This window comes from Ambystoma mexicanum, chromosome 5p, assembly GCF_040938575.1.
Source record: "Ambystoma mexicanum isolate Mex_15411 chromosome 5p, UKY_AmexF1_1, whole genome shotgun sequence".
Taxonomy (NCBI): domain Eukaryota; kingdom Metazoa; phylum Chordata; class Amphibia; order Caudata; family Ambystomatidae; genus Ambystoma; species Ambystoma mexicanum.
The window spans coordinates 1,303,248,993-1,303,265,009 of record NC_090930.1 but is presented as its reverse complement, the minus strand read 5'-3'; the positions used below and the strand labels follow the sequence as shown (position 1 = coordinate 1,303,265,009).

At 42.9% G+C, this 16,017-nt stretch overlaps 1 pseudogene; it reads right to left on the bottom strand.

Moving 5' to 3' along the window:
- The window catches only part of LOC138480647 (iroquois-class homeodomain protein irx-1-like), a 59,333-nt pseudogene extending 43,811 nt beyond the window's left edge, over positions 1–15,522 (bottom strand).
- Between the last annotated feature and the right edge of the window lie 495 nt (positions 15,523–16,017).

The following is a 16,017-nucleotide window of genomic DNA, read 5'->3' as shown; positions in this document are numbered from 1 at the left end:
GGGCAGGAAGAGTACACCAGGGAATTCCCCCATGCCTAGTAAAAAACCTTTTCTGGAGGAAAATCGTCACTGATGTTGATTGAAGTGTCATTTGGGATTGGTCCAATGAGTTCATTACCTAAATCAATAGAAACATTGTGGACATCAACCGCCATTCCAATAAAAGGTGTCTGTGTACAAAGTGATACTTTCAGGGTCGCTCTTATCACCAACATTCAAATTATGTCATGTTCTGGGTCCACTAGAGGTGTCTGATTTAAAGACAAACTTTGGTGTTGGAGATGGGAATTCAAATTTATATAGGTGTCCTGATATTTGAGGTTCTGTCCTCGCTTAAATTTGAGGGGAGCTGCGAATTGTCGCATCTGTCCTGGAATGGTAACCTATTCTTGCACTTGAACTTCAATTACATAAGGCAGCAACTGAGCTGACTGGAATGCTTTTTCAGTGTCATCAAAGCCCATGGGTTTACTCCCCAGTTGTGACCAGGCTTTATTATTAACTAGCTCCAAATTGATTGCGAATCATTTGAGGATGTCACTGCCTAAATATTATGTTCTATTCTATTGTTGCCAATGGAAATCTTTATCATACACAGGATAGTCAGGAAATGTTTAGAATGTGGGGCTTCCAGACCTACTTCCCATTTATCAATCAATTTAACTATGGGAATGGTCTGATCCTTTGGGATTTTCATTAATAATCCTTCACTAATGAAGCTTCCTCCAATATTCACGCATACTCTGGCGAGTACTGGATCCTTCCCCTCATTTATCTGAATGGGTTAAAACAACTGTTTGTTCTTTTCTGTATGTCCATCAGACTATGAGCTTGTTTTTCATTGTCTTTTTTCACAGGATTCAATGTTTCTTCAGACTTTGGACTGATGTAACATTTTAGAGTGTTCCATTCTAGTGTGAAATGCCACTTAAAACAGAGAGGAAGAATGATTTTCAAGAATGGACAAGGGTTCTTATCACCAGTTTGTTCTCCTACAGAGATGAAAGTGATATCTGGGACCTGGTTATTCTTTAAATGGAATTCTACTTTCTTGGGGTGTTGTTCAATTAAATTGCAGGTACCATTCATGCCGACATAATTGGTACTCATTTTTTATTTTATTGGCCGGTTAGTATGAGTCCAGAGGACATTGTTTATTTGCACAGTCGAACAGAAGTGATAACCTCCTCAGGAGATCGTTCCCCAGTAAACCAATTGTGTGCTGTGGAGCCGCGACTGTCACTGGTTGTTCAACCAATGTCAGCCAATGTTTATGGATTTTATATGTATATTTATTATATTGTATCTTTGTGTCTGCATAAATGTTTAATACAATGGGCCTCATTACACGGACGGCGGTAAGGGTTAACGGTCACCGTTAATGGCAACGGTGACCGTTAACCCTTACCGCCGTACTACGAGGTCCCTTTGCGGGTTGGAGGAATTAACGCCTGCTTCTTGCAGGCGTTAAGTACCAACCCGCTAAGGGACCTCGGAGCTAATTACGGCACCGCAAAATTGCGGTGCCGTAATTAGCGCCTTCCCCATTCCCATAGAGCCCTATGGGGCAGAAATGGGAATGGGGAAGGGCAATGGCGGAAAGGGGATTTACCGCCCCTCCAACCTTGGAATGGGGCGGTAAATCCTCTTTCCGCCAAGGCGGTGCCGGTAATTTACCGGCATGGTCCAGGGTGCTAATAGCACCCTGGATTACCGCCTTCCGTGTAATGAGGCCCAATGTATTTGTGATATTACATATGTGTTTTAGAATTTGAAAGGTGGAACAACACTACCTGGTCCCTTGAATGCGATTTACATGCATAGCTTTCCTTTTCTTAATAATATATTGTGTACCACATAAGGTAGAAAGGCTTATTACCCTAGGTGGGTTTGCCATTTCTGTTACTAGAGCCCGATTTTTATTTCCAGGTCTGCATTCCCTTCAACGGAAATGTCATTCCCATTGAAATGTTGGAGTTGTCTGGGAAGAGGTATGAGGGGAATTTGATGACCCACCACCCTTCCTGAAAGGCCTTTTGGATAGGAGGGTGGCTTGGGACCCAGTGTCCACCAGAGCTGATAATTCACACTGACCCAGCACCTTGACTGGCACATAAAATCTGCAAAGGGTGCAAAGAAAGTGACTTATTTTCCAGTCCGGTGGTCATTTTCTTGATATTGAACTCCAGCACTGTGTGATCATGGGTGATTTTTCATGCTCGGGATCGGGAATCAGTAGGGAAAATTTTACAACTAACAATGGGAAGATTTGGGGAATCCTCTTTCTTCCCTGATTTTTTGCTGTCCCCCTTCACCACAAGATAGTTTACAGAACCTGTTTGAGGAGGACTATCTCCTCCCTCTCTACGTTGTCTGGCTCACATTTGTGGCGTTGAAGAGTTGCTTTATCTGGGACGGTCTCCATACTTACCCTGTTCAACTCAGTGTCTTTTGGGACCCATGTTTCTTTGGGAGGGACCCCTCATTCCTGAAAGAGAATGTTTGCCTACCTGAATCCTCCAGTGACTCTTCTCTTTCAAAGGGGATGATCTTTAGCTCCTCCACAAAGTGTGTTATTATTTGGCCTCTCTTACTTACCCTTTTCTCTATTTGTTGTAACATCCTGGAGGTAGAAGAGTCACTTTTCGACTGAGAGGTTTCTAGGGGTTCTGTCTGGGGGAGAAAGGAAGCTTCCTCTACTCTATGTCTTAGCATCTACCCTCCACCTAAGCCCCCTCTTCAGGAACCTGTGGCTTGTCAGACGTGTCCACCCATCCTTTCCCGTATGGGCATCCAATCTGGGTTTTGAGGGTTGGACTGAGCCCTCGGCAAGTGCCCAGATCATCCATCATGTGCCGGACCTGCCGCTCCAGCTGCATGATTTATTCTGGGATGCAGGGAGGTCTCGAGTCATTCCTCTGCTACTCCCGAAAAGGGTAACTTTCCCTTCTCCCGGGTTCAGGGATCTGTTGCCCTGGAAGCAGGGAGAGAGAGGATTATTTTGGAAGTTCTGGTTTGGGGGGTATCTCGGGAAAAGTTCACGTTGGGAGGTGGAGTGATAGTTCTCTCCTGAGGGAAGTTTGAAAGGAAGTTTCACAGGGCAGTACTTACCTGGTTTGATCTCCCCCTCCTGGGCCTGGGAAGTGCATAAATACCCCAGGATAGGCTTGGTGCCCTTATACCTAGGGCTTACATAGGTGGCAGTGGCAGAGGGATCAGTGTTCTGCACCCCTGCCTGACTACCATTCGATTGGGCCTGGGCGGGGGGGAATTTTGATGGTTGATAGGAGGGGTATTTTTAGGCCCCCATCTCCAGGTCCAAAGGAGGGGTAGCTCACACCTCTGCCACCTTTGCAGCGGCAGGTGTAGTAGATGTTTTTTTTATTTTTTTTATTTTTTAAATCTCAGTCAGTTTGCTCCTGGACCTCATAGATCCTGATGGCTGGTTAAATGACCCAATCGAGAGCCCTGTGCTCATGAAAATCAAGCACCAACTGAGTTATAATGTATTTGGGGAGTGCATGGAAATAGGTGGTCACATTCTCCCTACTATGTGTGTTCACCCACTGCTTAGTCTGTGCAAATGCATGCTTTAACTCCTGCACAAACTCCCTAGGGACCTGATCCTCCCCACATATTATATGCAGCCCTACAGGCCTCTTGTGGGTTTCTGTGTGTTAAGAAATGTTTAAAAATGGCCGCCTTATAGGAAGACCATTCATAATGATCCTGGTCATCCAGTCTTGCAAAGGAACTTGAGCACTCAGGTGAAAATGTCAATTTCGGAAATGCAATGCAATTCAAATATGTTCTAATCTGAATTGCTCAGGGTGCCTCAAGGCCTGTTTATATTTTTCAATTTCATTTATAAAATTATCACACCTACCTCTCTCTGGGCCTCATCATGAGACTGGCGGTAACCCTTAAATGTGGCGGTAGCGCTATTACCGCTGCATTTAAGGGTCCGCCAGATCATGGCCTTGGCGGATTTCCCCCCAGTGCACAGCTGGGGGGAAATCCGCAGCAAAAGTGCCGATTTTCGGCACTATTACCGCTGGCGGGAAATCCACCGGCGGTAATAGCGCAAATTTTCCCCATTGGGCGGAATGGGGAAGGAGGAATTCACGAATGGGCCCAATGGGGAATGGGAACTAACCGTTCCGCCAAACCCGTGATCCGGTGCTAATAGCACCGGGGGTTTGGCGGTAGGGCTATTAGCGCCGGCGCTAAAAGCGCCGGCGTTACCGCCCAACTCGTGATGAGGCCCTTTGTCTTTATTTCTTGTTGGTATCCAGAAAGCTGTTTTTTAAAATTCTGACACTAAGGCCTGACTGGTCTCTAGCACCCCACGCTGAGCCAGCAATCGTCCCTTCATTTTCTGTTATTCTTCCTGACATGTTTCATTTTCTCTCTGGGAGTCTCGTATGATGCTTGAATATTCTTGGCGCTTGTCTTTCAAGAAGCAAATCTCCTTTTCCTGCGCATTCCTGCAATGTGCCGCCTGTATCAGGTTAGCTTCTGCTTGCTTCACATGCTTCACAAGCGCCAAGCTCTCTTCTCTCATGCTGGCCATTTCCTGAGAATTTGACTGTCCCTTTTCTTCATCCATTTTCAATTTTGATGCATCTCGGTCTCTACCTAGTTGTGAGTTCTGTTTCTTCAGAGAATGTATATCCTGAATCATTTTGTCCAGCAATTTCTCAAACTCCTGCTTTAAGTCCATCTCTTTTATGATGAACTGACTATAATCCCTTTCAGTATGTCTTGATTTGTTGCTTGAGGGCCATATTGTCATCTAACTAACTCCCCAGATGCCGCAGATAGGGAAGGAGGGCAGGAGCCCATCCCTCACTGCAAGTGCACTTTCTGGAGAAGTAGCACCCTTGCCACAGCATCGATCCAGCTGGTAACCCTGCCTGGCTACCCTGACCCCTGAATCTACTTCATTGCTGGACCACCCCTTGCGTTGCCGTAACCCAGCACACCAGAGATCTTCCTTTGTGCATTGCAAATCCTGTGAGCAGCCTGCAGAAAATGGCTGACACTGGATTTGTTGACTGGGGTTGCTAAGCAACTACGGAGGCAAGCTGTGCTTCTGGATTGGTGGTAGCCCTCTATTTCCCGGCCTACACACTGCCAGAAGGCGATAGCCAGCCTTCCTCAGAAGGCCTCCTTAAAAGGCCTGTGTAGCCTATCTGTGCCTATCCGTGCATATACAGACGTACAGTGGCCCACTTTATCCTCTCTTACACTAATTTCTGTGCACCCTCACGTTGTACCGCTGTTCGCCCTCTTGCAATTGATCCAGAAAAAACAAACTAGAATCTTAAAGAACTCTCTAACTCTGTTGACCATACAATATTAAAGAACTCTCTAACTCTGTTGATCGTCCGGCGAACAATACCATATGGTAAGCGTGCTACACCGCACACTCAACCAGTGCCTTATGTTGTTACTTACACCATTTGGCTAATATTATCATGAGACTCTCCTCCTGCCACCGCTATTCATTAAATGAGCTGCACTAGGCCACGCCATATATCTGTGCTCCTCTTCCATTTGCATAGCATAGTGTTATATTGTTTGCCGTGATTACTGTAAATTATATTCATAGGACATATTTAAAGTTAGTTTGGCAATATACTATTTACCTACCTATGTTGTGTACTGTACTGTCTAACTATATACGATATATATGCTTTGCGCTGTACCATTCTGCCACTGCAAATAGCATTTTCCTGCTATATTTTGTATGCTCTGCCAACCACCTGTGCACTGCCTTCTGATTTCACGTTTTATCTGCCGCTGTCTCCCATCACGCAACTGTACTGCCACCCCTAGTCCTAACTCTCGCCACCTGTCTTCATGCCACAGTGATCAGTATTACTTTGTACACTTGAAGAAGGTTCAATAATAGTAGCTTACTTGCCTCACTTCGCGCTTTGACTACAGCAGCTAAGTTTGCATTTCCTAAATGTACCTATGCCGCTAGACCCGACCTGTGCATTGTCATAATAGGCCTATATTGCCTGTGCATTTGTTGTCTATAAATTGGTAATAGCCTACCGGTTTCATCCCGTGTTTAGACCACTGCAGCCAAATTCAATTTACCCAAATGTGCTGTAGCTGCTAGACATGACTTGCGTTTTGCTCATTGTAATATTAAGCCTCTACCTAGCAGCCTAAATTAGTCTTACTCCACCACTTGTCCTCTTGACACGGTAGATTAGTACTGCAATTTGCAGATAAGGTAGCACATTGTTAGCAGCCCACCACTGCTCACCTACTTGTCAGCCACCTCACATATACTGCCACCTAAAACTGATATTTCTTGGACCTAGCACCTTACTTGACTCCCACAATGGACCTGCCTTGCTCTGCAGGTACATACATTCAATATGGTCAGGTACTCACCCATCTTCACTGCGCTCAACACCATCCTATCCCCTGCCCCACGCCATTCCTCAACAAGACCGCACCTTTCTCTCACTTCCCACTACCAATCAACTACATCTTCTCCACCACAGATATTGCCAATTCTGACTTGCTATTATACGAACTCCCTTCCTCCTCATTGTCTCCAGATGGACCCACTAGACTTTACCGCCTATCTACAAGGACTCTGCACAACCACCCGAAGACTGTTATAGCTTCACCTTTTGACACTCAAATCCCACCGGCCCTTCAGCCTTCACAACCTATCACTGGCCATTTGAGAATGTCCCGAATGTCATCTCGCACTCTCTGACCTCGACTTGATAAATACCAAACGCCATGCAATAACCAACAAAAACTGAAGACCAACATCACCACATCTCATCTCAACATCTCACACACACCTACAATCGTAAATAATCATGAACGCCTCTTGAATACTGCTACTGCCTTATCATCAGATGATGCTCATATCCCATGGGATCCTTGGCCATCACAACCTAGCATTGGCTACCTAAGAAGATCTCGACTATCTTCCCGCACACTCCAACCAAGACTGAATAAACTCCAAACTCCATGCCATAACCAACAAAAATCTCAGACTAATAATACCACTGTCCACTTTAACATCACACACACACAACCACACATATCCTATCCCGAACCACACCAGGCACAACTAAAGACTTCAAATATAAGGGTACCATCATTCCAAATCCTACTATCTCTTACACAATCTCCTCAAAAGGCGCTCTTACTAATGCCAGATCCATTACAGCTCATTCCCTGGATATTGCAGATGCCATAAAAATGGACTACCTTGATTTCCTAGCAGTAAATGAACCATGGCTCCACACAGCTTCAGGCCCCCTCCTTTCCTTAAACATCCGGGAAGGTTTCACCATTTACTGGAAAGACAAACCTACTACAAGAGGAGGTGGAGTAGCCCTACTAGCCAAAGAGGCCCTTAACATAAGAATAGCTTCTAAATTACCATTCACGTCGGAAGAAGTCATCTCGCTAAAATTCACTCTCACACCTACTTGTACACTTACACTTCATATCATCTATAGACCCCCAGGACCCATCTCTACCTTCGAAGATGATATCACAACACTCCTGGCACACAATATGAAACCTCAGTCCAAAGTGATCATTATGGGCGACGTCAATCTACTTTTGAATGACCCTCTAGACACTTGTGAAAATCTCACGGCCAACTCCATTGAAGTTGGCAGTGAGATTTATTCAAAGAATCACTGCACCTACACATGACAAAGGACACACCTTAGACTGGTTAGCTGATACTAACTGTTCCACCAACATCCTATCTAACTCCCCTTTGGCTTGGTCTGATCATAACATCATCATATTCACCCCCACTATTTTTACCAAGCCTCTGAAACAGCCTCAATCAACACCCTTGGCCCTATCCAGAAACCTTAAAAACATCAACCGAGACAGTATGTTACCACTACTTACGCCTATCCTTGATTTTGCACACTTGGAAAGTAACCTTTCAACCTTGGTCAGCCACTACAACGAAATTATGTTTGCAGCTATAGAAAAAACTGCTCCACTAAAAAGTAAAAAGATCAAACCCCAAGCTCATGTCAATCCTTGATTCTCCCCTGAACTTAAAGCCCTCCGGGCTTTAAAAAGATCTGCTGAAAGGAAATTGGTCAAACTACCATCTCAAGATAATAGAACACTATTCCAAACCCTAGCAAATAACTACAAGAATGACATCATTAAAGCTAAAAGTGAAGTCTACACTCAAAGAATATCCAAGGCCAATCTCATACCAGAGAGCTATTCACCATTCTATGTGAATTGGAATCACCAGCACCTACTCCAGATTTTATGATTAAAGACGAACAATGGTACTCCAATATTCAGAATGCCCTAGCCAACAAAATCTCATTACTACAAAGGAAAAAAAGAACAAAAAAACTCAAAACTTAACCTTACCATTACCCCATCAACCACATACCTTTCACCAAATACCCTTAAGGTAACTAAATTCACATTTCCCCACTCACAACCTTAGATACGATCAACATCATCAACAGCTTAAAGCCACCAAAATGCAAAGGCGATATCTGCCCTGCTACCTTGGTAAAAGATTATGCAGTTGAACTTGGACCCTTTGTCACCAGTCTCATCAATAACCCGTTCACCTCCAACAGAGTCCCTAATGACCTAAAAACAGTTTGGGTCCTACCTTTGCTAAACAAAATCCACCTTAGATCCTAATATTCCAATCAATTTTCACCCCATTAACTACAATTCCCTTCTTACTTAAAATATTAGTTTGTGCAGCCTATCTGCAAATCCAAAAACATTTAGAAGATAATCACCTCCTGGGTTTAAGACAGTCAGGTTTCAGACCAGGCCATGGCACCGAAACGGCATTACTCAATCTGAAAACTCAAATGGACCTTTACATAGACAAAGGAGATGTCTGCATCCTTCTGCTGTTAGACCTTTCAGCAGCATTTGACTTGGTCAAGCATGATATACTATGCCAACACCTTGAAAGCGCAGCCCAATTCTCCCCAGATTCCATCAATTGGATGAAATCATTTCTATCTAACAGAACCATGAGGGTCTTTTTGAACACTTCAGCAGCTCACCCTGCCCCGGTGACCTGTGGCGTACCGCAAGGTTCTTGGTCTCACCTACAATCTATAATGCTTTCACCAAGCTCGTGTTTGACAAACTTGATAAAATGGGTATCACGTATACAAATTATGCGGATGATTCTCAAATTCTAATACCAATAACCGGATGTTATGATACAGACACCAATAATCTAAACAAAATATACCTCGCAATCCAAGCTTGGATGGCACTGAATGAATTATGCCTCAATGATGATAAGACTGAGCTTATCCTCATCGGAAACAAAATGAAACTTAGTAACCTCCCACAGTGCTACAATTCCTTCATTATTGATGGCAACACATCCCAGTAGTGAACAAAATAAAAACGCTAGGAGTCTATATTGATTCCACACTCACAATAAATAGACAGATCAATGATGTTGTCTCCTCAGCCGCCTACACGGCTAAACTGATGAGAACCAGCCACCCTTTTCTCTCTATGGAAATCGCTATCACCCTGGCGAGGGCACTGATACTTTCTAGGATTGATTACTGCAATTCTCTCTTTGCGGGGACTAGCACTAGAAACATCAAAACATTACAAACAGTACATAACAATGCCATAAGAGCAGCATTAAATATCCCTAGTCACAATCACATATTATCCACTAGAAGGAACATTCAGTGGCTCCCTGTCCAAGACAGAATCAAATTCAAAGTCTTGATGATGACGCACACATGCATTGCTAATAAGGCTCCTAAATACTTTAGCAGCCTCATTTGCAAAGCCAATACTAACAGACCAACCCGCTCTTCCTATACTAACTTGCTCTCCACTCCCAGTTACAGAAGACAGAAAGCAGGAGGTTCAAATTTCCAGGTTATAACTCCAAAACTGTGGAACACCCTCCCCTACCAATTGAGAAATGACACGTCATTCTGGTAATTCAGAAAAAAAACTTAAAACCTTGCTCTTCAGATCCGACCTCTTGCAATAGTCTCTTAGCCCAGCAATTTAGTACAAATTAGGACAAGGATTTGCAACAATATATAAATATGTAAATTTGTGTGATTTCTGCTTCTGAACTTAATGTAAATTTATTGTTTAATGTTTTATATGTAACGTACTGTGTAACTTGTAACGTGATTCCTGACTATTAAGACGTCAATTATGTAACCATAGCCTTAAGTAGTAATCGGCACCTAGTTGCCTCTGTGATATGTGTGCTTTACAAATGAATAAATAAATAAATAAATAAATAAATAAATAAATAACAACCTTCTTTAATGTTCAGTCTGGTCATTCAATTGGCATTGGAGGTGGCTCACAGTTTCTGCGCTCGCTTTGCATGTGTCTTGACGTTCAGCACACTCTATCTCTCACTCTGCCCTAGCCTGTAGGTGGGTTTTCACCTCATTTTGTAATTGCTCATTGAGATTTTGTTGTTTTACTTCAAAAATATGACTGTTTTTCTTTGTCTTCTAATTGTCTGATTTCTTTCTGGGCCTGTTTATATTTCTCAGTCTGACTCCTCACTCAAGCCTCCCAATTTTGCACTCACTCTTCCACTAACTGCAAGTGCAAATATAAATACGATGTGAGCTGAGCCATCTGGATGCATTTGCATTAGCATTCTGGGTCATGTAAAATACCTCTAATGCTTTGTGTAAAATTGTATCTTCTAGCCAAATGTCAGTGCTCACTGAGGTAACATCCAGCACGATTCTGGTTTGCCAGCTCTGGCTTTGCTTTCACTCCATTCTCCTTCAATGAAGAGTTTAGCCAGAGGATGTTTCTTGGCACCACTCACGTCTATGGTAGTCATTTTAAAATAGTTTTTTGCAACTTTGTGAAACCTTCTTTCCACAGGGGTAAAATCACCCTGCTCCTGCTTGATTTAAACACACAATACAAAATCAAAAAACAATTCTAATCAATCTGCTTCTTGCATTGTTAGTCTAAACAATCTTATTTTCTACACTTATACACCTCCCTGGAACTCACGGGTCAAGTCCTTTGTGGAACTTTAACACAGCAAAAACTACTTTCTATCCACCTCAATGCAATTACACCCGAATGAAGAGTCTGTCACAATGCCCTTGTCATAAGTCAAAAGACAGTAAGCAAAATCTCAGCACGAGCCCCCCACCTTGCAAAAATATATTGGAAGTCCACCGCCAACATAGGGAGCTTCCCCCCAATTAATCGAGACCACAACACACCATTGGTTAGGATTCATCATGCCCTATATACGAATCATATAGAGCCATGCAGATCCCTCCCCTGTTCCAACAATGAGCCAAGAACCAGGCAGTCGTATAGGCAGAATATATATTTATTTATAATTTATGTTCAATGAATCTTTAATGATTATACATGCCACCTTCACTGGGGCACCAAATAAAACTTCAACATAACATAGTTTCCTCCTTTTATTTTTTTATTTTTAAACGCAAATATTACTTGATACAATTTACATTGAACGCAAAGCACAGTTGTGATTTTAAAACTTGTTACACATTGACATGTACAGTGCTTGATACCTGGGATTTCTCTGCACACTTGAAAATGCTTGCATTTTTGAAAATACAGATTTGTAAAAATGCATGTAGCAAATAGCACCCTGTTTCCTTTTCACCCAAAAGCAATGCAAATCATTCTGCCATTAGGGTCACTTACTCACTCTAAGGAGAGAGTGTATATTGTTCAATGGGAATTACACGAGTTTCACTTTTCAACGCACCTCTCACCCAGCACCAAAAACCCAGGCACCAGTGATATGCAGCACACCTCTGTTTAAAGGCCAGATTTAGGGAGTGGGGACAGTTAGGGATTCCGTCAGAGGTCAAGGTTACCCCTTTCTTTAAATACAATGTTGAAGGAGTGTTGACAACTGGGAATTTTCGTTTTGTGGAAAAACACCCTTTTGTTTAAATACAATGTTGAAGGAGTGACAATTGGGAATTTCTTTTGTGGCAAAAACACCTTTCATTGAAAGGCAGGCTTTTGGGAAGTGATATCAGTTGGGAATTGCGTTTTGTGACCAGCACCTTTTTGGTTTAAATGCAAGGATTGGGAAGGATGTCTGTTGGGAATTTCGTTTTTTGTCAAGAACCCCCCTTTCATTAGACAATTCATGGTGGACAGGAAAAATAAAGGCACCCAATTATTTTAAATGACAATAATATATTTTCCCACTAGGAAGTAGGGTGGGAGTTTCAAATTCCTCCAAACTCCCCACTCTGTCAATTTATTTGAAAGTTGATTAAATTAATTTTCAGTCAAATATGCTAAGGGTCTACCGAATTTGCCCCCCACCCACTATAAAGGCAACATATGAAGTCAGGCAGATCCCCACACGTTTCATTTCAAATGGATCAATTCTATTTGCGTGGGACCACTGTTTTGGGGTGCTCTGGAAAGACAGCCAGACTCCTCTGGGATCAGCTTGGGGTCTGGTCATTTCAGTCAGAGATTGTCACAAGCTTTTATCCATCATCGGGCTCTCCGTATGAATCAGAGCCTAGTCAGCTTGTGACTTCCCCAGTTTCTCTCTCCTTGGCAAAGCTTAAGGCCTCTCCACCCACGATGGTTTTAGGCAGGTTTTCCTTTCTCTCCGTATGGGCCTTGTCTTTTTCTATGTACATTTTAAGGCCTCTCAATATAGGGCTCCTCAAGTGACGTCAGGCAGCTGACTCAGGATCCACCCAGGTGAATTAAAGGCATGCCCTAGAAGATGTCAGGCAGCTCTCCCTCAATGATGGTCTCTAGGCAGCTTTTCTCCTGGTCTTACCTTTTTTTGTTCTGCATAGAGCAAGTGCTTTTTAATGTATAAGTCACACATCCAATTACTACTTAGATGGTGCCAGTTTATTGGTGCTACCCTTCTCATTAAAGGATTATCCTCTCTTCGTCCTCCCCCAGCCAACCACTCCCTGCCCTGATAGGCCCTTGGAATCCCCTGATTGAAGTGAACTGAAGTGAAGTGGAGAGGTACACCACTTCTGTCATTTACCCATTTGTTTAGCTGTCAGCTTTTTACCCAAAAAGTCCCTACATGGCAACATTGTGTCATTTGCCAGTAAATGCCATGATATGTTGATATTAATGTTCCCCTAATCATCCCAGACTTAATGAGATGACTCCCATGTTTGAACGAGAATGCATGCGTAAATGTTTCTTTTTCTCCAATTTGCACAACAATTATAGCAATCTACATTACTAAAATGCATATACAGTTACATGATTCACTAGGCTACCATCTTTTTGAATCTTGGCTTCAGTACATATTCCGGGAAGCTAAGAATACATTTTGGATTGTCATTGAGTTTTCAAAATTCGAATAATTATGAAATTGGTGGCAGTGCAATGGACTTGGCATCAGCTTTCAATTGACAAATGAATGGACTCAGTGTGAATTATTGTTGTTGAGAACATGAACAATTATGATAGGTCATTTAAACTAATGGTAATGTTCAAACATATATGCATATCCAAACTCTCATTTCTCCATATAGATTTCATTTCCCTTGAAATGCTCCCCCAAACCCTGCAGCCTTATTGTTAGTTCAGCCTGAAATAAACCCATCATCCTTTCTTCTCTGAAGGTCTAATGGTCTTTAATGGCCTATCCTAAAGACCAGGCCACCATAAGGTTCTTCGATCCCTGGTCTGAGTGTTTTCACCAGCAACTGACCCTTTCCCATCAAGAAACAAAACTTACAATCATGCATTTCCTGAACTCATAACCAATGTACATGTTGTATCTGAATGAAAATACTCTTTTAAACCGGTTGCATTTATTTTCCATGTGAAGCCTTATATTCCTGCATCTTGTTATCACTGTTCAGGCCTTCCTTATGATATGTTAATTTGGGCAGCTGAACACTTTCACCATATGGTCATTTAATGTTGCAAACTACACATACTTCTGGACATTGCAGTTTCAGTCCCTTAATTTGCACACATCATTTATTTTTCAATGGTGAACTGTTTTCATTTTGATCACACACAAAAATTGATTTTTATTTAACATGATGCCAGTTTCCGGGTTGAAAGTGGCTGTCATTTTCAGCAAGACACATATTTTCCATGAGACACTCTTCATTGCGTCATTTCAGCAAGACTTAGACTTTCACTCACCAGGCCCTTTCGCTGTGTTAATGATTTAGGCCTGTCATTTTTTTAGTGTGCCTTGCCATTAGTCCAAGGTATTTCACAGTAAGTCCTAACCTGGCCTTTCCTTTCGTGTGCTGGGGCTATCATTAAACCCCAAAGTACCTCATGTAAAGGGGTGTGATTGACATTTTCTAAATATCTCACAAAAATATAGAAAAATAGGCAACAAATAATTTATCGACATAAAATTTCAGCATAAATAAAACCATTTGTTTTAAAGATGCTTGACCAGATTCCAGTGACTCTAACATATTGCGGTAAAAAAAACTCTGAGCCAGAGTGAAAGCAGAAAGGACATATGGTATTGATTATGAAATTCATAACCCAGATGCCAGGAGGGAAATAAAATATAGTGCTTCTGAACCGCCAATGTGCATCCGAGCAGAAATCATGACCGGATCTCTGCAGTTGACATAGGGTTTCCAGTTGACAACTGGCAGCTGATATATCAGCTCCAGCATGAGAAATGTGTGCAAAGTGAAGAGTTCTGATTTCTATATTAGGTGGGTCTGGTTTCCAGAGTTTTTTCAACAGTATTCTGAGCTTGAAAAACGCTTTGGTAATCATGCTCAAACTTACATACGACTCTTGATCTGGTGGTAAAAGAGGGACCAGGGGCCAAGAGTGAAGCTAGGTACCCACTAAAAATTTAAAGTGTTGGAACCTGTGGAAAAAACACAAGAACAAAAGTGAGGAGGACATCAAGGGCAACTTTTTTGGAGAACCACTTGATTGGTCCCAACGGTACAGTCCTTACACAACAACCATCAAAAAGGCCCCTCTTAATTTATTTAAGAACTCTGACAACCTTGTGTTACCATAGCAGCACCCAATTGCTAGTGCGAATTTCGGTGATACAAGTTTAATATAGATAGAGTGCTACAATTGTTGTCACATTATACATTGTTCTTCAATATGTTTTCAACTACGTGTCCTAATCTCTCCTGCCTTGGCTATGTTATATTTAGACTTTTCCCATTAAAAGTATAGAACAAAGACTACTGTCTGATGGAGTCAGAGTAGGACAAGGCATCAAAACAAAGGTTCAACTCCCTTTTTTGTGAACTGTTTAAAAACCACTTTGAATTTTATGTCCTCTTTAACTCCCTGTCTGCCACAAAACAAACTCTCTAACTTTCCGTTCCAGAGTACTTCTGACATATACATTGGGGATGCCCACAATTTCCTTAGTGTGGCACCAGAAAGACTTACCATCTGTGAGAAGAGCACCAGCTCCATGGTGTAGGGCAGGAAGTTGCTGTATTTGGAGGATGCCCCATAGTGGCTATGGTCCGCATACATGCCAAGCACAAAGGGCTGCTGGCCTGATGCCTCCCAGCTCACTGGACCCCCCTGCTATGGCCCGGGTCCCAGAGGTGGCAGCAGCAACCAGGGCCAGGAGGACCAGGAATTTTCCAGCCGCATATACCATCCCCCGGCTGATGCTCAGGTACTGCAGGTAGTCAAACTGCGGGAAGAACATGCTGTCAGCAATGGTAGACACCGAGGAAAAGACACTGAGGAAAGGCTGCATCCCTTCTCTCTCTGCTGCAAATCTTAAGAAGGGGAGGGAGGGACGTTGCGCGCGCCTGACTCCGGCTCTGCTGAACTCCCAAATCCCCCAGATGTGATCTGATCAACAACTGAGCTCCAAATGATGTGCTGCCCCAGGTGCCAGGCTGATCTTCAGATACAATTTGAAGATGATGCCTTTATTAGCACCCACCCCTGGGCTCACAGTACACCCGCTTCCGACAGATGGCGGCAGCACGCATTGGCTGGGAGGGCCTGCAAAGG